At 35.3% G+C, this 23,641-nt stretch overlaps 1 protein-coding gene across 1 annotated transcript in view; it reads left to right on the forward strand.

Moving 5' to 3' along the window:
• The first annotated feature begins 1,879 nt into the window (after positions 1-1,879).
• LOC136030556 (uncharacterized) overlaps positions 1,880-23,641 on the forward strand; it is a 168,326-nt gene continuing 146,564 nt past the window's right edge. Inside the window, exon 1 of the mRNA XM_065709610.1 lies at positions 1,880-2,055. The gene's annotated coding sequence lies outside the window, so the exon portion shown is untranslated. The remainder of the gene's footprint in view (positions 2,056-23,641) is intronic.

A 23,641-nucleotide genomic window follows, 5' to 3' on the forward strand; every position in this document is an offset into this window, starting at 1 on the left:
GGCTTGGATCCAGGGAAGGCTGGGGGTCCCTGGACCCTCCCCCAAGAATCTTTTCCTGTGCCTTCGTTCCTTTTTTTCCTCTTCTAAGTAAACTTGTCAATTTTGTTAATTATTGATGCCCTTGTCACATTGCTCCTCCACCCCAGCATGTTCCTCTAGATCCACCTTTGGTTTTTAAAATACTTTTAAACATGCCAAGTCATCTGACTTTGTGTAAAACATTTGAATAGCATAGATTATGCGAGATGTATAACTATTAGTTAGTACAGCTACAGAAAACAAACCCTTTTTAAAGGCCTTATTTAAATTCCATCTAAAATTAATACAAACAGGTTGTACTTAGGGATGCTATTTCATGAAAATGAAGGGAGCGAGGATTTTTTCCCCATTTTTAACGAAAAAAGGGAAACTTTGAATCCAGGGGAGTGGGAATTTTTTCCCAGTTTTTTCAACAAAAATACCACAAAAGGAATTTTTCAGAATTTAGGTGAGCAATTGCCCTTCTAACCGCCTTGCCCTTTAAATAGTGTCCCTGTACTTAGTTGTACTTAGGCATGCTATTTCATGAGAATGAAGAGAGCGAGGATTTTCCCATCCATTTTTTTAACGAGAAAAGGAAATCTTTGAATCCAGGGGAGTGGGTATTTTTGCCGTTTTTATGGCACTTGATATCTACCAAGTGACATATAGCGATCGCAAATTCTGTCCGTCGGTCGGTCTATCTGTTTGTCAGTCTTTCTGTCCCGGCTTTGCTAGTTTAGGCGCTTCCAGGCAAGCTAGGACGATGAAATTTGGCAGGCGTATCACGAACCAGACCAGATTAATTTGAAAATTGTCTTTTCCCCGTTTCGACCACCTGGAAGGAGTGGGGGGACGGTTAAATCGGAAAAATTAGAAAAAATGAGGTATTTTAACTTACGAAAGGGTGATCGGACCTTAATGAAATTTGATATTTAGAACAATATCGTATCTCAGAGCTCTTATTTTGAATCCCGAACGGATCCGGTGACATTTGGGGGAGCCTAGAATCTTGAAAAATGCTTAGAGTGGAGGGATCAGGATGAAACTTGGTGGGAAAAATAAACAGAAGTCCTAGATTCGTTATTGACATAACCTGAACGGATTCGCTCTCTTTGTGGGAGTTGGGGGGAGGGTTAATTCTGAAAAATTAGAAAAAATGAGGTATTTTTAACTTACGAAGGAGTAATCGGATCTTAATCTTTTTTAGTTACTTAAAAACTATTATTAATTCTTATTCTAACGAAGCTTGGAACAACATTTTGAGTTTTTGCGACAGTTATATTTTAATGTCGTTGGACAGTAGAGCGTCTTTTTCTCAAGGTAATTTATATTTATGTTAATTTAACCCTTAACTTTATTCAAAGATGTCACACTATTTCCAATTTTAATGCCTCAAAAGAGCAGCTTTCATTCACCCGTTGAAGGTGCCGTACAAACCTTGATTTGTATTCAAAATCAAGCATGGAAATCTAAAACCGAACACCTTATTATGCTACCTCTGTCTGTTAGACCTGTCCGTGGTGGAAATGAAAATACTATTTGTGAAATTAACACTCAGTTTCAGTTGTGGGCTAGTTTGGGCGTCAATTACCGCTAAATTCGGAAAGATTTATCCCACCTCTCTACAAAATACTATGAGCCAATTTATAAATTACAAGGATCACCGTATATATCTTCCAAGGATAAGTTCTCCCATACAATTTAACTGTCCTACAGTCCATGAGTTGCAATTTAGTCTTCTTCCTTTGTGGTGCCTTTAGTCGGATAAAAGCGATTCATAGTTTTGGCCATTACTATGAATGAAGATGCTCAACTGGCAACACTAACCAACACGTGCCGAACAAAAATGAAATGAAAGGGCGGAGCCAGCCTTTATTTTTTATGAACAATCGCATTTCATTATTTTCATCAGTCGTTTTTTTTAACTTTCTTTGGAATATGTGCGAAATAAAAGAAATTTTTGTGTAAAGTTGTGGATTTGGAGTATCTTTTAATTAATAATCGGAGAAGGAAAAGTTTGCAGCTTCAAATATGGTGATTTTTCATAATAATATATATTTGTTTAGTGTAGACATAGATTTAGTCCTTTTCAGTTTAGGCCAGAATTCTAGAAAAAACTCAGAAGATTAGATAAATATAGGCCTAAGCTACTGAGTAATAAATTACGAAAAATTCTAAATGAGGAGAATTCTGCCATATTGCAAATTAGGCTCAGCATTGTCAACAATAGGCAATAAGTGCTGCCAAGAAATTACAAACAAGTGCTATATTGGTGTCCAGGATGAATTCCTGATTCTAATTATCTGTCCTGTTTTTAGCTACCTCATTATTGAATTAATCCAAAAATTCACTAGCAAATTTATAGGCTATTAGGATTATGGTTAGGAATTAGAATGTAAGCTAAATTTTACAGCAGTGATTCACCTATTATATTTGGGAAGAACTGGCATGTTCATAAATTGAGAGAAAGAGTAGTCAATCTGAACTTGTTCCAGTTAAACATAGGAATAGGGACACAATTAGTGATAAGGAAAGAGTCAAAGAGAGATAGGCAGCCCACTTTAAGAATGTACTAAAGCAAGATACAGTTGCAGGAAAAGATATAGAGGAAAACAGAACAGTTTATGATACAACTGATTCAAATTTAATGCTAAGTCAATATTTTGCTGTCATCTACATATAGATTTAGGGACTGCCCCTCCCCCAGAAATATTTTAAGATCCCAAAAATTACTCTTCTAAATTTTAAAATACCTACCTATATCATTCCTAAAAATGAATCACTTTACTTTACCCTCCCCCCTCTTAAATAGCAACAAAGATCCCACTGCCTTTCCATCATAAACATCAACAACAATAAGAACAATAGGGAATTGTTTTTGAAAGACTGTGCAATTCTATATTGGAATGAATTTTTTGACCCTATGTTCTAGGGTTGTCCTCAGAAAAACATAAATATATAGAAGAAAAGAGAATTACAATGACATACAACCATCAAAACTAAAATATAAAAAAAAAAAAAAAAAACAGTACCAGCATCCTAATTCAGAAAAGGTTCAACCAGGACATTGTAGTTGTGTTATTCCAAGCCTCTTTTTTTAGATGTTTATGTTTTGGTGATGACAGCCATTGGACATACAATCCAAGTATTCATTCAAATATGGAATTCCATTGTCTTGCAAAACAAAATTCCTATAGTTCTTCTTGTTATGCCTCTCTTCCCTCTAATAGTATAAATATATGGTAAAATTCTACTTTAGTGACTTTTGGCTATCTTGGAAAGGGGCTAGGTTGGGAAAATGAAACTGTCAGGGATGGGTCTACAGGCTAAAGAATTTCCTGGGAAGGTATTTTGAAGTGCCCACCTCTACTCCTTCTCCCTCTAGAGGGCCCTGAAATTTGCCTACATGACAGGTCTATACCTATTGAAATTTTGACAAAACAACATTTTACTTTAATTTTCAGTTACCAGTTGCTTTTTCTCTGCCTTTAGCTCTGAAAATGCTATTCCTGTTATCGAGTTTATATGTCAAATTGTGTCTGTATGCTGGTTTTTCCCAACCAGCCTAGTTTTACATTGTTGACCAACTGTTGGGAAGAAATAGTGCAAACCAACAGAGTCAGCAAATCTGTGTTTATTATCTAAAGTGAAATCCTGGCATTAGAATGGAGGACCTGGAATACCATTGTACAGGTACTAATTGTTATTTTTGGAAAGAACATTGAATTGGGATCAGAGGGTATATTTTTTTCTATCTGATTTCTGTCTCATAACATGAACCTATTACAAAAAATCAAATATATTTAAGGAGAAGCAAAGTTGAAAAATTTTAATAAACACCTTTTTTAGGCCCCAAAATTAAATTCGTAGTGGCAGCAATTGGTATATATGGAAAGAGTATTAAAAGATGCGTTAGGTAATATGTTTATCTGTTAGCTTGTAAATTAATTGAAACCCCTTAAATTTATTCTAATTAGTTTAGTGAATTAACTGTTGATGGGAAATAAGTAATAAAATAATAATAAAAAACATCAAAATCAATAACCATTCTATATATCCGAGGGACTAGGCCTATATCCAGCATCACTGAAAAGTGAAAAATTAAACCAAGTAAGATTTTAAATCAGTATTACAGAAACGTTAAATTAGGCTAGGTTAATAATGAATGAATTTATTGATTACTTGTCAAATTAATAAAAATAATGGCAGAGCAAAGAAAAAAACTGAAGAAAAATCACAAAACAAAGGAGTCAACAAATAAACCAAATATTACATATAAATCAACAATACAACTAATAAAACAAATTACCCTGTTATTGTAGAAGTAAATTGTGCCACTTGTGGTTATGAACCTTTGAATTATGATTTGAAATTTGCTTCGCAACAGTTACAAGTGGTTCTACGATCCTATAGTATTTAATCAGTTTTTTAGTTCACCTTCCCAGGTGAACTTCACCTTCCCAGGGGGGAAGGTGAAGTACATCAATGCCCATGGCAAACTTGAAATAATGGGACCTATTTTTTTTTTGAGTTAACATCTTCCAAAAGGGTGTGTAATAAAGAATCTATTAGGTAGTTCAACAGCATCTTCAGGTCACCAGGGTGAGAGGGGCTGAAAAAACTGATTTAAAAATGCAGAGCTACATTTTTTTTGCCCAGTTTGTATATTATTGTACAAGCATATATTAATAAATCACAAGAGAAATTACTTCAGGAACATATTTATAGTTCATGTTAGACCCAGGGACAGCAAGAGAACTCTAAGAGTCCTGCTTTACCCCTTCATACATCCTTCAGATTAGGGGGTGTTAGGAATGTAAAATTGTTCTGCTAAACAAATGAAACTTTTGGCGTGCTTTTATTAAAAAAGCCTCATTTCAATTAATTTATTATTTTCTACGTTTTATTAAGGAATGATGTTAACTTAATTTTACTAAAGAGGAATGTACAAACTTCTCTTGCTATATTTAGGAATGATTCCTTCATTGACCAAGTTAAGCAATGATTACATTAACCTGGTCTATAAGAACTTTGATATTACCTATACGTGTGTTGTTGGGGAGGTGGGTAAGGATACTAGGTACTGCTATTATTTAAGTCCAAACCTTTGTGTAACCCTGAGCTAACCTGGTACAACATGCTCAAAAACTCCACTATATTTTCTTATAAAGTAATTATTTTATATAGATTTTATTTTATAGTAATTTTTCATTTATATTTATTTTATTAATTTTATGGCAAAATATTTTATAGGAATGATTATAAAATTTTTTTTAAAATAGGCTATTCGTTATTTGGGGCCCTTGTCTGAGAGGCAGGTAAAATTACATTCCCAGATTTAGCCCAGGGTTTACAATTAGTCTGCAAAAATCTTGAATATCACCTTCAGTGTAGTGAAGTATGTGCTCCTGGCATGATGTTGCTATCAGGGGGCGTAAATTTACCCCTAGATTAATCCCCCCTAAATTTTCGTGAATTGACGCAGCTAGTGGTAGGTAGGTAGGTAATTTTATTCAAAAAACAATACAATAAACTTTCATTCATGAGCTAAAAAAAATTTTAGTGACTGATAGATATATTACTATTATTGAGTATGCAATAAATTCTCCTATTTACTTACAACTCATATTGGCTCATGTTCAGTCAATTGGAATTTCAGCCAATCCAATTAAAACATCCTCCAGAAAGATGGTTCTGTTTGTTGCAAACCTCAAGGAAAATAGACAATCGCTCGTTGGTAAAACATATTTGAAACTGTATTAGTTTTATATGGAAGCATAACATTCATATGAGTGCTTCTTACATCCATGATTCTTTGCTTGTTATATACGTCTTCTTGTGATTGAAGTACTAAGGACATCAAAGTAGAAACATTGTATCCTCCCTAAACCCCTCTTATTCATACCTGAAAACCGCGATTTTCTTTTGGTTGTTTCAATTTTATGAGGCTTTTCAAGGCTGCATCATATTTTCATCAGTAGGCTATTGACCTGTGACAATAAATAAGTAAAACTTGGTTAAGTTTGATAAAATTTTTCTTCTGGGAAAATTCAAACAATAAAAATATCAAACAACAGGTCAGTTGATTCTCGAAGACAACTACACCTTCAAAGGAAAGCTTCACCTTTTTAAGGTTTTGGGACTTATCCCCCCTTTTTAGGTCGTTTTCTGCCCTGATTTAGCTCTACCATCTTGCATCATGTCACAATTCGACACCTTTTTCTGGTGATGCAAAATTCCCTTTGCTCTAAAACCACCTGTTGGAAAAGGGGTGTTAAAAAACTTGTGAAAAACACAAGCCTGAATGTGTTTTAAAGATGTCTGAAAATTGTCATGATTCTGTTCCGAATTTTCTACCGTTAGTCTAAGGGAAAATCAGGTCTCTTTGTTGAAAGGGGCCATCACTAACATGAGCCAAAGCTGAGGTTGTACTATATTTCTTAATTAATTGGGTCAAAGTTGAACTGCTTTCACTGTTAAGATTGTCTTCACTCTCTGTTCTTGTGTTACTATGATAAGACGTAGACAGGGATCAAATCCTTTTTCAATATATTTTTCTTCTTGTTCTACTTTCCGTTGCTTTGTAAACTTGGCTCTTAGCCAAAGAAAGGAAGTAAGGAACACTACCCTTCATTGATTTCATTAGCCTGTTAAAACCAATTAAAATTGATATAAGTTATAACTTTATAAAACACAGCAAAGTTGAGAGCTGGACAACGTTGGTTTTTATGGAACTGGTTAAGGAACTGAAAGTTTGGCCATCCTACATCGCTGAACCCAAGGATACGCTAATTCTGAATTAATAATGTACAGAATGCGTAGCAGCCCGGCTTTACCGTTAATATTAAAGTGTATATCCTCCTTCCACTTCCTTCGACTCCCGCGCCCATCGCAAAAGACATAATCTCGCAGTTGAACTACACACTATTCCTGCAGACCCTTGCATCGCGTCTTTCAGTTGCATGGGATTTGAAAATGGCGGCGTACCATATCAAAAAGTACACCCTTTACACTATCATTGTTGAAACCTTATACAGGAAAATTGCACGACTCATGATACTCATTGAACAACACGAAAACAATCATTTTTTGCATGAACCTTTTATTTATATGCCCTTTTATTTTTCTTTGTCGCTATTGAGGCACTGGAACATCATAGAGAGCTATTTAAGGACTCATAAAAAATAAATCTTATATCTTATTGTTTTTATATGCCTATAAAGTGTCACATGGTGCACTAAAAGCGCAAGTTGGATGAAACATTTGGATTGGAAAGGCAGGGCCGGACACATGGGCATCATAGAGAGCTAATTGTCATATTTATAAATAATTTTTATATTTAATTGTTCTTTGTACATTCAACTTTATAAGGCAATCATAAAGTGACACGTGACACACAAAGAGTGCTTTTTGTTGTTTCTTCGTTTTTTAAAAATAGATAATTACAAAAAAGGGTGTTGTCGAGTGAAAATAACTTGGTGAACAAATTTCCCTCCACTACTGTGGAAATTCCCCCTTATGGGGAATCACCGTGGAAATTTTTCTTAGATTTGAAATATATGTATTGTGTGAATTATATAAATATTAATATATAGTGTGAATTATTGAATTATTAATTTATTCTCTGAGCATTGTTTGATTAAAAATTTCCAGAAAATTTGAATGATTCTTGGCAGCATTGTGGTAGAAACCTTACATTAATTAAAACTTACCAGGGATGCCAATGGGATGGGAAAAATTAACACCCTTTTTAATTACCTTCCTTTTTGTATCTTTGTTAAGTGAATATTGTATAAGTGAAATCTAGAAAAAATTGCGCACAAGTTTCTTTGTGTAAATCTGGGTATGGGAGGTATATATTTCCAGAAGGGGGATGGGAGCCCTGGATTTTTTCTAAAATTCCATTCATCAAGCGAAGCTCGGTCTCGTAGCGCTGTATATTAAAACTGATAATAATAAACAGTAAGGGCTGGTACCACTTATATGTGAGCACAAAATTTCTGATAAAGAACAACAACATATTGTTCGCGTTCACTTTATCCTACTTACAGCGGAAATTTTGAACAGCTGAACAGAAATTTTGAACAGGAAATTCAGAGATAAATGTCACATAAATACCACTGGTGTTATGTGCAATGCGATTAATGTCATTCCTGTCATTCCTTTTTTTGGAGCTGGTTAAAAGAAACATTTAAAAAGCGAAAATAGCGAGAAGTCAGCATGATATTGCACATAGAGACAGTTCTGCATTTGTGAGTTAGTACGTGGATCCAAAACGCAAGGGAGAGGACGTTATCAGCGCTCACTAGTCATTTCAGTTACGTTTAAGAGAATTGGGAGCTATATTGGAGCTTTGAATGATTACTAGAGCTGATCCCTAGTTACAGTATGAATATTATTATAAAAAGTACCAAGTCTTAATTTCTTTTCACGTTTTTCAATGAATCAAAATTTCTTCAATGATTTCTTGTTTTTCAGTGATTCCATTTCTGTCCTGTTTGCAGATTTAGCCAACAGGGTGGATTCATATCCATTTTTGAAAGTTTTAAAACATGAATATCTTACGTTGAACTGATAGATTTTAGGAAGTAAAAGACCCTTACATATCAAGAGAAACAGTTTGACCTGAGCAAGCGTGGTGAAACAGGAAGTATATTACAATGCCACCCTCCTCAACGAAGCCACTGCCAAAAACTACATAATTTTATCTTTTTTATAAAAAATAAAATTTTTATTTTTAATTATTTTAAGATATACATGGTTGTGTAAGTTTCCGCTTAACCAGCTCAAACAACCAATTTCACCTGGTTGTTCCTGGTATATTAAAGGCGATGGCTATTCATGAATCTTTAATTAAGCGTTGAGTTTCCAATTAAGTTTTTTTTTCAATTAAAATGCTGGATTTATTAAAAAAAAAACACTTAATCTTCCTAAAGCTTTCATTTTTTTCGGGTTGCATCAACCCCTTGAACATAATATCATTAAATAAGAAAAAAAAAAATAAAAAAGAGAAGAGAAAAAAAGGAAAAAATACGAAAGAGTAGAGAGAAAGGGAAGAAAGACAGGAATTGATATCTGATATTGAATCTAAGGTGTCAAACCAAAGCTGGAATAAGTTCGGCCTCAGAGACTGCAATCATGCAGATTGAAAATCCGCGTGACTTCAGTTATTTGTTATAGTGGTGGCTAAAGGCGGAACTAGAACAAAATCTTTGAAGGATGTGACAAGGGTGCCAATAATTGACGACAAAATTGACGAATTTATTTTTATAAACAAACAAATGAGGGCACGAGGAAAATATTGTGGGCATGATCCCCCCTGGTGGTACCACTTTTTTCACTCCGTAATTTCAAGGGTTTACTCGAAATTGCTGAAACTTAGAAATAGTAGACTAGGACAACTCTTTATGCAACAGGACCAGTTTTGCCCTTATAACTGGAGACTTTAAAATTCTGGGCAATTTTTCTATTCTTATAGAACGGTGGCAAATAAAGTAAAAATCAAAATAATGAAAGTACGCTGATGATTCATTCACCCAGTGTGGAAATCCGTCCAGATTTAGCAATCCGTGTGGCGATTCCGTCCGTTTTCGTACTTGAAAAATTCTCTAGCTTTCCGCTATGATTAGGTCAAATCAGGACGGGTTCTTTGGACGGATTTCATATCTCTTTTTGTCTTTTTTTGACGGAAATCCGTCCAGATTTAGCAAGCCGTGTGGCAATTCCGTCCGTTTTCGTACTTGAAAAATTCTCTAGCTTTCCGCTATGATTAGGTCAAATCAGGACGGATTTTTTGGACGGATTTTATTTCTCTTTTTGTAGCAAGCCGCGTGGCGATTCCGTCCGTTTTCGTACTTGAAAAATTCTCTAGCTTTCCGCTACGATTTGGTCAAATCAGGACGGATTTTATTTTTCTTTTTGTCTTCTGTGCCTCCTTCGCAGTATAAGGACTAAAGCGAGAGTCAAAATAACTAATAATTTTCTTTTAGAACTCATCCTCGTCCATGCTAATCCATTTGTTTGAAAAAGTTACCTTAAAACGTAGTGTTTTCCGGGCCACAGTTCGAAAAAAAAATACGGACTTCCGCACGCGTTTCAGCAATGTGTAAAGGAACCATGAGCGGAAATATCCTTTTTCTCGGATACGTTTTTTGAGGAAAACTTGAAACGAACCAGATAGAGATATCGTGATCGCAGTAGATCGAGTCGAGTTTTATTAGTCGACATCAAGTCGAGTAGATCGAGTTTGGGGTGATTGAAATTTGCTGGTAAATAGGAAAAATTACCCATTTTTAACGATTTTCTGCCAATTTTCAGCGAATTTTTCGATCTAGAAAACGGAAAGCGAATTTCAAACGTAATTCAATACACGGATAAATTCGAATCTCAACTATCGGACGATAGTATAATTATTTGCACAATGTGATAGCACAATTGGGACTGTAGGAAATAACATACCAAAAACTAGTATACTGAACACAAACCGAAATGTATACAATCAATTTATTGCGTAAGATGAAAAATCCCTTTCTACGTATTCCTATTGCGCATTATTTCCTATTATATCTCCTAGCATTAAAACACTTAATGAAAGAAGAGCGTCTTCAAATTATTCTCCGTGTCCAGTAAAATGGAAAGCTATGGCATAGGGCTGGTCCGTATAAACAGGGGTATTGTTTTGGGGTAGTTGCCCCCCAATGACGTGAAGAAAAAATTATCATATATCCCATGCCCCTTAACTATCGTGATAAGGACCCCTTTTTCTATCAATTTAAAATGCTGGAGATTCACCCATGCTAATAAGTAAGAGTAGCCTCTTTCATTTAAAGTAGAAGCAAAAAACTATGCTTTCACGAAAAACTAAACACCTATCTTTTTTACTTTAATTTGACGTAATAAACAAAAATATAGACGAATACAAATATAAATTTCGACGCTAGAAAAAATACAAAAAAAAATCAACAGAAAATGGGCAAATGTCCCTCCAAGTGGCTGCTCATAATATCCAAGTTGTTGCTTGGACTTTAAGGAAAGCTTATTACAATGAAAACAAATGTCTGATTGAGAACTTCTAATTCTATGCTGATTATTAAAACTCATGTGTCTTCAAGTTTTTATGAAAAATATTAAAAATTTGTTGTTTTTGGAGATCGAAAACACCTACTTGATCTCTACTTTGGGTTTTTTAGGGGTATACAGGCCCTTTCTCATCGACAGTAAATTTCTGCTCAGTTTAAGTCTTAATTTCGCTTTTTAGTTGTATCAGAAAAAATTACTAAATCTAATATTGATAAGGGGTGATATGTCTAAGAGTTGACACGTTTAATGTGTTTTGCTTTGGACCTCTTTGTTAAAATTTAACCTTGACTTGATGCCCACTTAATTGGACAATTTGTCTTGGCTTTTTCTACAGTTGGCCATGACTTGACTTTTCCCACAACTATACCATTTTCATATATATATATATATATATATATATATATATATATATATATATATATATATATATATATATATATATATATATATATATATATATATATATATATATATATATATATATATATATATATATATATATATATATATATATATATATATATATAATCTGCCTTTCATTTGGCCACAGCAGGATTGCATAAAATGAAATATTTGACAATCCGTTATCAGTAAAATCCTTGTTTAACTCTGATTTCACGAAGATATAGTGTGATCACCTTTCTATTTGTAGTAGTAGTAGACAGGTTTAATAGCAAAAATTTGACAGCTATCGCTGATTTGTGTTTCTTTACAACATATACAAAATCAAACTACACTTGTAAATATAAATCAAACTATAAATATTAACTCTTATTATACATTTTGACGAAAACCGGGACGAAAGAATTACCATATCGGTTTTATCTCGCTTTAACGGGAACTAACTTATCTTGCTTTCCCGTTCTTGATGGTAGAGGTTGATCAGGTGGAATGTCACGGTGCTGAGGTTTAGAAAGCAAGTACTTTCCGAAACTCATTATCAGAGTTTCGTACCGGTTTTGGAGTGACGACAGTCCTAGCACTTCCAGAGCCTTTTCGTAGGGGATGTCACGGCGGCCCAAGATGATCGATACCGCTCGCTTCTGAACCGATTCAAGCTCCTGACAAAGATACACTGTTCTAAGTGCTGAGGGCACCCAAACAGGGCACGCATATTCCAAAATGGGGCGGACATACGCTATGTATGCATACTTAATGCTCTCTGTGTTTGCACTGAACCTACGCATACCGTTTAACTGAAGATGAAAAGTTTCTGTTTTATATGGACTATTTGCATATTTAAGGTTGTTGCCTTAGGTGCAGCGCGGCAAGGCCTTATCCAGGGGCGATAGGGGGTTTGACCCCTCCCATGTGATATGTTTGTCCGACTCGTAAAAACATAAAAATATGAATATAAACAAATTTTGATGTTTTTTGAAAAAAAATTTGTAAACCCCCTCCACTCAAAAATAACCTGGATACGTTCCTGCATCACAGATTATTGGCCCTTGAAACTACATATTTTGTTATTTTTTGATAATTCAGATTGAAATGGCTATGTTAAAATTTCGATTTAATACCATGAGTGGTGACCAGGGAGCATAATGGCCGTTGAATTGCCAGGTTAGGTTTTCCTCTGACCAATTTTGGTTCTTATAAAGGTACTGTACTAGTATAGTTGTCTATCTAACCCTATCATAAGTTTAGTACTTATGTCATATAGCGACCACGCTTTGTTCTTAATCTGTAAGGAAATCGCTTTTCTGTTGCCACTCAGAGATAATCAGCTTAGCGGGAGCGAGATAAAAAGTATCTATGCAGGCATATTTTAATTTAATGTTCAACATATAGAGGTGGTTAGGTATTTAATATAATTTGATCGGGGGGGGGGGGTTGTGTTCTCTGTTGTATTTTCCATAATTTGTTACTAAAATATTATATTTTCATCATATTTTGGTATTTTTCATTATGATTAACCTCGCTTCTTTTGTGTGGTCGCTATAACTCGTAAGTATCATAAGTTTTTGCGACCATTTAGGCCGAAAGAAACAACAACAAATATGCTGGTCTTGTCATTGTCATAGTCATGTCAAATATACTGGTCTTTATCAAGTCATGCTATTGCGTTGAATATGTTAATATCAGTTGAAATATAAATTTGCATCGTGACAAGTCTTAAATTAATTATGCTCTTTTCTCTTTTTTTCAATTGAAATGATAAATTCAGAAATTTTTAAAGATAGACTACAATGTTTTGTTATCTGCGAAACTGCAAATCAGCTTCGGTACTCATTTGTGTTGCAAAAATATTCTTGATAATACGAATCTCAATGGAATTGACAGAATTTAGGTCATTGACAGTAATTTCTGTTCGTTTAAAATTTTAATGTTGTTCCTTACTTTGAGCTGAAAAAACTTGTTTGTTTATTTAATTTCTGATCGTTTTTTAAATAGCAGCAGGAAATATGGCGGAAAATTTCCCCTCCCCATGGGAATATCCTTTGGACAATTCAATCTTTGTGATAACTTACCCCGGACAATTACCCTTAACATGTCCACGCGTAAAAAATTGAGTCGGCAAAGAGAAAGCAAGACAAAAAAAATTCGTATAAGAATTCTGGTGAATTCCCCTAGTATAAAATTCCACCTGAAAAGTTCACCCCTCGGAAACTTCCAGGGGGTGAACGTGGTTCCACTTCCGCGGAAAAAAATTCCCTTCCCACGGAAATATACTCTGGATAGTTCAATCCTGACGAAAATCCACCCGACAATTACCTTTAATATATATTTCCACGCGTAAAATTGAACCGATAAAGAGAAAGCAAGGAATATAAAGATATTTCTTGCAGGAATTCTGGCAAATTCCCCTTTTGTAAAATTTTCCCCGAAAAGTTCACCCCTGGAAACCTCCCTCTCCGTGCGAAATTCCCCTTGCGTAAAATTCATCCTCTTATCCCCACCTGAAGAATGCATGTATACTTCCCAATAACAAATACTATACGTAAACAATAGGCACATTTTATAACTTAGACATTTCCCCAGGGGCTATGGGGGGGGGGTCATGGTATAAACACGCATCTACGATCTTTCTTCTGAGGACATATTTTTTTTTAAACGCATATCCTCTTTCAAGTAACCTTCATTTCTAACGGAACAAAAATATTCCACATTTTTGCAGATAGGAGCTTGAAACCTCTATCGTAGGGTTCTTTGATAAGCTGAATTTGATGGTTTTATTTTCATTCAGATTCTATGACTTTTAGGGAGTTTTTACCCCTTTTTTGAAAATCAGCAAAATTTTCTCAGGCTCCTAACCTTTGACGGGTAAGACAAAAGTTGATGGCACTTATATTTTTGAAATCAGCATAAAAATCCAACGCTTTTGGTTTAATTATAGGTGTCAAAATTCCATTTTTTTTTAGTTTTGGTTACTATTGAGCCGGGCCACTCCTTACTTACAGTTTGTGGTTACGAACTGTTTGATTTTCTAGCGTTCAAATGATTCGTAATTTTATGCATAGCATCATTGTCGCTTGCTAATCCACCATAACTGTAAATTCAGCTTACCATTCTATTATTATTTACTATTAGTTTTTTGCTATTGCAGTGCATTATTTAGTATTGATAGGCGTGTCAATAGCCGATCGAAAAAATGTTTCCCGACTCAATCTTGCCATTTGTGACTTAAAAGTATCGCATGAAGTACTTTTAATGTACTGTGGTTTCTTGCTTGTTTGGCGCTTAATTGGTACTTGGCCTAAACGTGGCGCAGTTTTTTTTTTTTTTTTTTTTTTTTTTTTTTTTTTTTTTTTTTTTTTTTTTTTAAGTGTATTACTATCATAAATATATGCACTATCAGTAAATGATCTAGCTTTTTTCTGAGGTACAGAGAAACAAGGAGTTTATTTGTGAAGAAAGATGCTCCCTTGTTGTTTTTTTTTACTGGTTAAACTAGTTAAAAAAATTCTACATATCAACTACTGGTAACTACGTCAGTGGATAACCAAGACGGGGTTATTACCTTTTTGACATATGGCTTAGGCAAGGCTGTATCCAGGATTTTGTTTGATGGAGGGATGGTACAAAATACTTTACAAAACGCAACAAATATTTGCCTATGTATTTTTGTTGCCTTTTACGAGTTCGATACATATTTCAGAAGGAGGTGGGGGGGGGGGCAAAACGGGTAAACCCCCTTGAATGTGGCCCTGGCTTAAATAATCATGTGACTGGCTTGAGAAAGAATGTTAATTAAGTAAATCGATGGATTTAAAACACACTTTTTAACACTGAAGTATAGAATCTGCGTTGCTAACGTGATATAGTTGTGCTGTTTTTTGGTACAATTTAGGTATTCTAGTAAATACGGTTCGCTCTGATATTTTATGCTACAATCCTAAGTTTCTGGCACATTTTGATTGAATTTTTCAGTTAAAATTCACTTTTTTGAGCCTTTCCTCCAGTCAGCTCTTAAGGAAATCTCAACGGATTTCAGATTAAGTATTGACGAAGACGAAGTACGACAAACGAAGTGACGAAGTATAGACAAAAAATCTCTAATGAGAAGGTGAGACGGATGACCGGCCAACCCATAGTGACAGATGTCATTAGGACACGTCGGTGGAAATACTTGGGGCATGTACTTCGTATGGACGATTCCCGGATCTTTAAAGCGACGTTCCAGAGGCAACCAGAAGGAAGAAGAAGAAGAGGCAGGCCGCGCAATACACTGCGGCGTACCTATCAGACGGACCTGCGAAACATAAATGCTTCCCTTCAACCGGCGTGGGAAGATGTCCTTGCTACGGCGCACATGAGGGATCGCGGCTTCTCGTTGATGCCGTGGGTGCCTCTGGAGGCACAGGAGGATCTAAGGTAATTGACGAGGAAACCAATGCCGAGCATTGGTTTCTAAGAGAGGATAAAGATGTGAGCAAATAAAGGGCTGCTTGCTTTTCAGTTTACTCCAGTATAGATTATTTCAGTTTACTGTAGCATTTTTCAGTTTACTCTAATATTTTTGTCATTGAAATGGGACCGGCATAGAATGCTATAATTGTGCTTTTGAGCCACTTTTCAACCACTTCCGAATTTTCAATTAACTTTAAACTTTATCAGTTTATGTAGTTCTTATGACAGCTCAATGTCTGAAGTTGAAGGTTTTCCCTTCTTGTTTACTCCCAATTACATAAATGGGTGACGATGTACAGCAAAAACTATAGAACAAAAGTGTTGCGCAACGTTTGATGACGGAGCGGTACAAATAATTGCCTGCGGCCGTGGTACTTAAGTTCGAATCTGAAAGATATATTTTTTTGAAATGCATATTCTCTTTCAAGTATCCTTCATTTCTAACGATCAATCCTCCGAGAATGCTGAAATTTTCTTTCTGACGAGAATTTAAAAATTCTTAACAGCATTATGGCAGAAAAATTGCATTAATAGGCCTATCTAATATAAACGCAAGGCTAAAAAGTTGAAAATAATTGATATAAAAAAGGTCGTTTTCAAAATGGACTAAAAAGTGTAAAATATCTTTTTCTGGATAATCTATGAATAGAAATGGAAACGAGGGGTGCAAAAGGGATTGGTCTTTGCATAACTTGGACGTTTTAACCCGTTTTCCTCAGCCCCTCTGATTTCTCATTGATGCATTTATAAGTTAGATTGTTTATTTGTAATATTCATAATTTATATTTTATTGCATTTTACGATTTTTTCGGTATTTTACACGTAATAGATTTTCACGTCTATTTTAGAGTAGGATTGACCCCTCCCCCGATACGCAAGCATTATGTCCAATTTTTGTTTTTTTTTATCTTTTTTTGGAAGGCCCTCGTCAAAAGAGTCGACAGGGAGGATGGCCAAGAGTATTTCTCCAATTTTTGTCAGGTGGGGTCGCAGTATCCTTTGGTATGAATTGGCAATCAGCATGGAATCATTTCCCGTTGCGCTGCAACGCGCTACGAGACACAGTGGTAATACATAGCATTGACCTGTAAACAATGTGCAATAAATACAATAGGGTAAAAGTTGTTTTTTTAATTATTTCGAGAATTACTAATTGTTATGCCACTGTATTATCATTAGATAAGATAACGCGCATTTAAGTTCAAAAAGCGGACATTTACTCAGAGACATTTCAAACCAAATAAACGTGCATCATATACTGTGCAGTAAATACTATACTATAGCCTTGGACCGGTATTCTCATCGTTGCTGCCAATCAGAATGCATACCTTTCGAATACTGTTTACTGTCTACGATTATCTAAGGGTTTCAAATTTAAAAATTGTTTTTTTCTAGAAATTATTTTGAAACCAGCTCGTTTTTACATCATTGTTTTACCACGTACTATCTGCTTAATCTTGCTCTACTTGTCGATGTAACCGGGATTATCCTGGAATCCCTGGGTTTTTTTCTTTTACTCTTGTATCCAGCTGTTTTGATTGCCAATCAGCCAATGAGAAGCCTTAGCTTTCTAAAAATATTTTCTCTTTGGGAAGATCTTAGTGGTTAAGATTGAAAAATACCTGATATGTTTTTGTTTTTCCAAGAGCTCTTTTTTGTTATTTCTATTGTAAAAGTGACAGCTATGCAGCAGGACGTTTTTTGGATTACAATTTGATATAATTTACTAAAAAAAAGTCTGTTTTGAATTTATTTTTGGGTAAGGGTATATAAATTTGTTTTTATATTGTGCGTAACCAAGGAAACTTAATACGAGGGGGCGGCCACTTTCAGAAATCACGTATACCATGTGACACGTGGCAAGCGTGCTGGAACTGTACAACATGCGACGCGTTCTGAGGTGTACACCAGGTGGCACGTGACAAGCGGATATTATTTAGAATATTGCCGACCCATTTTACTCGGTTTTAGATGTGTGCGTGGGGGGGGGGAACTAAGGGCCTGTGTCCTCCAGGGACTCAATGCTTTTCTGATTTTCCAATAAATCGATTGTGATTGCATATCCCCCTAGAAAATAACCCTGCTTACGTGTCTGTTTCGAGGATTCATGAAGTAGTTTAGGTTTAATCTTTGGTCTGTTATGGGGTGATAATTCAATATTGAAATTATGACCTGCACTCATTCAACTAACATTTTTTCTTGATTTGCCAAGTAACTATAGAGTATAGTGTATACATCAATAAGAGGAAAAATAGCTTTCATTCAGGAGCATAATTTGCTATGGGGCAGGGGAGTAACTGTCCCTACCAGACACCATTTTGCCCCCCCCTCTCCAACAGCTGAAATTTGGTTTCTTCAAAACGGGTTAGTTTTCTGTAGCGTATCTTTGCCTTTATGCTACTATGTGGCTTGGTGGCCCGTGTTTACCCCCAGAAAATAGCCCACTCTTCCCCCGCGGAAAATACCGCGGGGGAAGTTTCATAAAATCTGAATATGTATATCCAGCACAAAACACGAGCATATAAATGTTTTTTTTTCTGAGATTTCTGGGAAAGTAAGTTTCCGTTTTTAGTTTGCTGTTGGATCCCTTGTTGAAGCTCTACAAGCAATGGCCAGACAGCTCAATCTATTCCAAATAGTATGGTCACACAAACTGAAAAGTTTTTAGACGAGATCGGACAATCCTTTTTTTTACTCCCACCTCGTCTCTACTCTGTGACATGAAAATTATTCTAATTGAATTTAGATTAACTTTAATGTCACCTACACTAAACTAAGTTCATCAACTATATTCTTTAACTTTGGGTAGCCAAAAAATATTGATTAAAACAAGGTATACTGCAACAAATGGCCAAACCGAAAAAATGAACTTCCCGATTTTGCCAGGTGCCCTTCCGCCATAGAGCACCTCTTCCACCTGAAAATACATTAATAATACATGCACAAATTAATTCTTTCAACCCTGGCGATTCTACTGGGCTTAGTGGTGGATTTTGGAAAAAATATAGAAACTGTCTATATAACAGAAGCGCCCTCAACCGTTATGGACAGGCTAGATCTTATTGAAACCATAATCACGGATTTATTTAAGAGTTGGATAACTGCAAGCACCCTTGTACCCCTAACCCCTTTTAGTAGAAAGCTCGAGTTGTTACAACTTGTTCAAATCAGAACAGTTCAAACATGTAGTTATAGCTCCCTAGAGTCACAAAACACAATGTTGCTTAAATGTCCTTCCGCGCATATTTTCATACGCTAGTGTCGCTGTTTCTTTTTCTACGTCCAATCGTAGTTTCTTCATAGCATTATAAAAAATTTACGTTTTGAGAATAATTGCGCAGAAATCTTACTGAAATTACGGACTGAGAAGTTGCCAACTTAGTAGAATGGTATTGTAACTACGCAAAAAAAAAGAAAAAAAAGTGTGAATTGTTGCCTAAGAGGATTTTTGATATAGGCCTATAGTCATGGTAGTACCCAGGAGGGGGGATAACGTGCCCCTCAGACCCGTAGATTGGTCATAAAAATGCATTTAAAATAAACGTTTCTCCCACAAAACAAAATTTTTTTCTTTAACTCGTAAATTGGCCTTTAAAATGCAGTTTAAATCCTCAAGTCTCCTGAGCAAAAGTTATTTTGCCCCACCCCAAATCCTGTCAAGTGTAGGCTATAAACGCTTGAAAACCGCTTGGTAAAGAGTAGTGCCTTCCTAAATGATCGGTGAGTGGCCTTTGACTCCAGTATATATATATATATATATATATATATATATATATATATATATATATATATATATATATATATATATATATATATATATATATATATATATATATATATATATATATTATAATTTTTTTATCTCATTTGATGATGGGGAACCAAATGAATTTGCTTGTACAGTGGATAGGTACTCGATTCAGGTACCCGTCGTTTAATTTCACCCAACTAGTGATTTACTGGGAGATTCCAACTTTACCAATTACATTGGCGGAGGATTGTTTGCTTTCATATAACAGCAAGGGGGAGCTCACTTTCAGAAATCATGTACACCAGGTAGCGCGTGCCAAGTGTGGTGGAAGCTGTGCCAAGTGTGGCGGAACTGTGCGTCACACAGGGCATTCTGAGTTGTACACAGGTGGTGGAATGTGGGTGCCTCCTCCATTAACAGATTAAACTAATAACGAAAATGAGCTTTTACTCGTCCCCTCCACCTCCTTCACAATGGTTAGGGTAAATTTTGACCGGTGAATTACTTCTAGTATTTGGACTACATCAGTTGGTAACTCCAAGTACTTTATTAACAGATTGCCTTTTAAATATTTTAACTAAAAAGCTCTTTTATTCTCAAAGCAATGTTGTAAAGTTTTGTTTTTACTTTTTATCCCATTGCTTTTGTGAAAAAGCCTCAATTCTTGATTTTCAAGCTCTTTATTAATCAATAAAAAATGTTTTCACGAAACTATCAAATTAATGACCCACGGTGAGAATATCTCGTGTGTGGGCTTATACACTCAACTATTAATTATTAATACTATCTAAAGACCTGCACGTACGCGGGAATTCGTTTTTTTTGGGGGGGGATCCTCTAAATCCCTTATTCTGTGAGAAGTATCAGGAAATTATAGGAACAAAAAAAATCTGAATTTGGGGGGCGGGCTCGCAGGGGCCCTACCCCCTGTGTACGTGCGAGTCTCCAGATACTGGCATAAAAAGATTGCTCTTCAGCTCTTCGTATTCTAACAAAAAACAAAAATCCCCAAAAAATTCAGAATAACCAAATAAAAAGTAAATAAAATCCACCTCAGAAATTAAATCAAATTTTTAATTACTAGTTAAGTGATTCAAGTGATCTGAAGCACTAAATAAGATTTTTCCCTGTTTTAACTTTACTTTTTAAAGAGCGATGGATTAAGAGGATAGTAAGACCAGTCTTTTCTAGTGTTTGCCGTATTCTAAATCGATCAAAGAGCAAAGTTTTGAGATTGTAATTTGTTGAATGTATTTTCTACCTGCTGTATGTTTATAGAAAGTACATATGGTTTACTTATAGGAAACATAAAAAATGGCTTGCGAAAACCCAAAAGTATTGTTGTAAATATTTAGTTTGCAACTTTTATTACCCGTCCTCATATTTTAAACTTCATGATAAGCCTTTTCTTCCTTTTTAGGCTTTACTTTTGTTCAGTTTTTCATAGCTTGTAGCTGCTTATTCTTATCTATAAGATTCTTTTTTTTATACAATTCGGCTTTCTGTTCTTAAAGCTGATGGTATGCTTCAGCCGAATTCATAAAATGGTCTCTCAGCCATGAAAGAACTGTGTTGTATTCACTTCTCCTTCTTGTTAGACTATTATGGAGAAGCTTTGGCATGATATCTTCATTGGAATCAATGGGCTCTGTGGTGGGTTCTTATAGCCAGGATCAAACCCCTGGTGCCGTATTATCAAGCAGAGATCAATCATGCTGTGCCAGCATTCACATTTTGATCATAGATCCTACAGTCTAAGAGACCATTTTCTAGCGTGTCTGAATTTACAATGAAGACGGATTAGGGAAATATTTATTTGTATTATCTGTTATTTGTTCTAGACTTGAATTGTTTAGAAAAAATTTTCTGTGCGCCATCTCTTGAATCTACATAGGAGACACCCATTAGCAATATACTTGTGGTGTGTGTGAGCGGGGGCAAAATAGGATATAATAATCCAGAAGATATACACTAGAACGAAACAAAAAGCCGGAAATTAGATTCCATGATAACAAGTGTGAAATCTGCGAAGGCCCGAGCAATATGACAGTATCGGGGATCAATTCAAATATCTACTCCCGAAACTCCCTGAAAGCTTCATTCGCCAAGATGAAGTACTTTCTCCCTAAATATTAATGAAAATTTGACAGAAAAGTGGTTGTCTAACCTATACAGGTTTGTTCGAAAAGTGATTTTTACCCTACTATGCAGTTAAATTCTAAAATCTTGAATTAACCTACCCACCTTGACATAAATAGCACCTCAGGGGCAATTCAGCCTACCAGATCAAGCAGATCTTCTAGATATTCGATCTTAAACAACAAAATACAAGTAGAACAATGGAGATTTTTTTCTTCTATAAGACAGTGGAATGCGAACTTTAAATGTATATTTTGACCCTACATCCGAGGGCCGTCCTCAGCAAAGCAAATGAAAAAATATAAAAGAAACTCACAATAAAACACGATCATTAAAACTAATCTTTTCAAGATTAGATCTATTCAAGATTAAAACTAATCTTTTCAAAGCAGTCCTTGCATCATTATTTCAGGGAAGTATTAAATCAGGGAATATATATTATATTACATCTTCTGCTTGCATATCCCCATGCCTGCCTGTTCTGAGCAGTCCACGTTCCTATTAGCTAAGCATAGAACCAAAATAATAATAATAATAATAAAAACAGTTTCGTTCTATCTCGTAAAGGAGTCCCTATTGAAAGATATGGCAGAGAAAAGTGAAAAATTATGTTGATTTAGCCCAAAAATCCAAATTCAATGAGAATTTGAGACCCGGTTCAGTTGCTGAAGCTGATCACTTTTGGTGCCATTTTTTTAGGCTCGTGGTGCAAAACAGTGTGAATCGTGTATTATGTGAACTAAGCTAGTGGACCACACCCCCTACTTGTAATATTTTTACAGATTCGTTGACTTGAATAGGGTTCATTTGATTGTTAAATAACAGCTTAAGATGTGTCTAATATCTAAGAATTAATATACATAGGCGAGTCACCGAACCCCTTAAAATGGGGAAGTGCTAATACTTACCAGTGGTAATTCAAGGAACAATTTTTTCTTTAGATTCTGAAAATTAACATTTTTGGGTATTTTAATTGAAAAATACTTTTTCTGTATATTTTCGTCGAATAAAAAATTGTACCACCCTAAATTGTCTAAAATACACCTCCCCCATGTTGTTTAAAGTTAAAAATAATCAACCAACCATTATGCATAAGAGTAGATCCGTACGTGTCTTTTCAAATGAAAACCACCATTCTGGCTGGACTGGATATACGTCAGTGTTTTATGGTTCAATTATATTGCTGACCTTGGTGATTAAAAACGGCAGAAATTTGTAGAATTAAGCGACAAGCTTTAAATAACATATACAGTACCAGAAAACAGAATTTGAGAAAATTATTTACAGAATGGCTTAATACCAAAGAGTACAAGGGAGATTACCGTCCTATACTTCCGTGTCAAAAAGTGTGCTTTTATTCTATTAGTTTACTTTTGTGGCATATTTTCGCTAGCCAATCGTAATAATTCTTAATTCCGGAGAAAAAATAATGATGTGGTAAGGAGGCATTTGCCGCTCTAAATTTTGAGTAATAGGCATACACCTTTTTGGGATTTTCATTGAAAAATGCCTTTTTTGGTATTTCCATTTATGGAATTGAAAAGAATAGGCCTACCATCAAAATTGCCGCCCTTCATTTCGAAAAATATATTTTGCCCCACTCCCCTTACGTTTCCGTGAATTGACGCCACAGGGGAAGGCTAGGACTCGCTGCCTTAATCAAACGCAGATAAGGTTATATTCCGTAGTTTTGTGGACTACTCTGAAAAATACCGCCGTTGGCGACAAGGGTGCCAATTTAAGGAAGTATAGGGGACAAGGATTTTTCTTCTTTTTTAATGAAGATACGAAAATGCGATT

This window comes from Artemia franciscana, chromosome 8 (genome assembly GCF_032884065.1).
Source record: "Artemia franciscana chromosome 8, ASM3288406v1, whole genome shotgun sequence".
Taxonomy (NCBI): Eukaryota; Metazoa; Arthropoda; class Branchiopoda; order Anostraca; family Artemiidae; genus Artemia; species Artemia franciscana.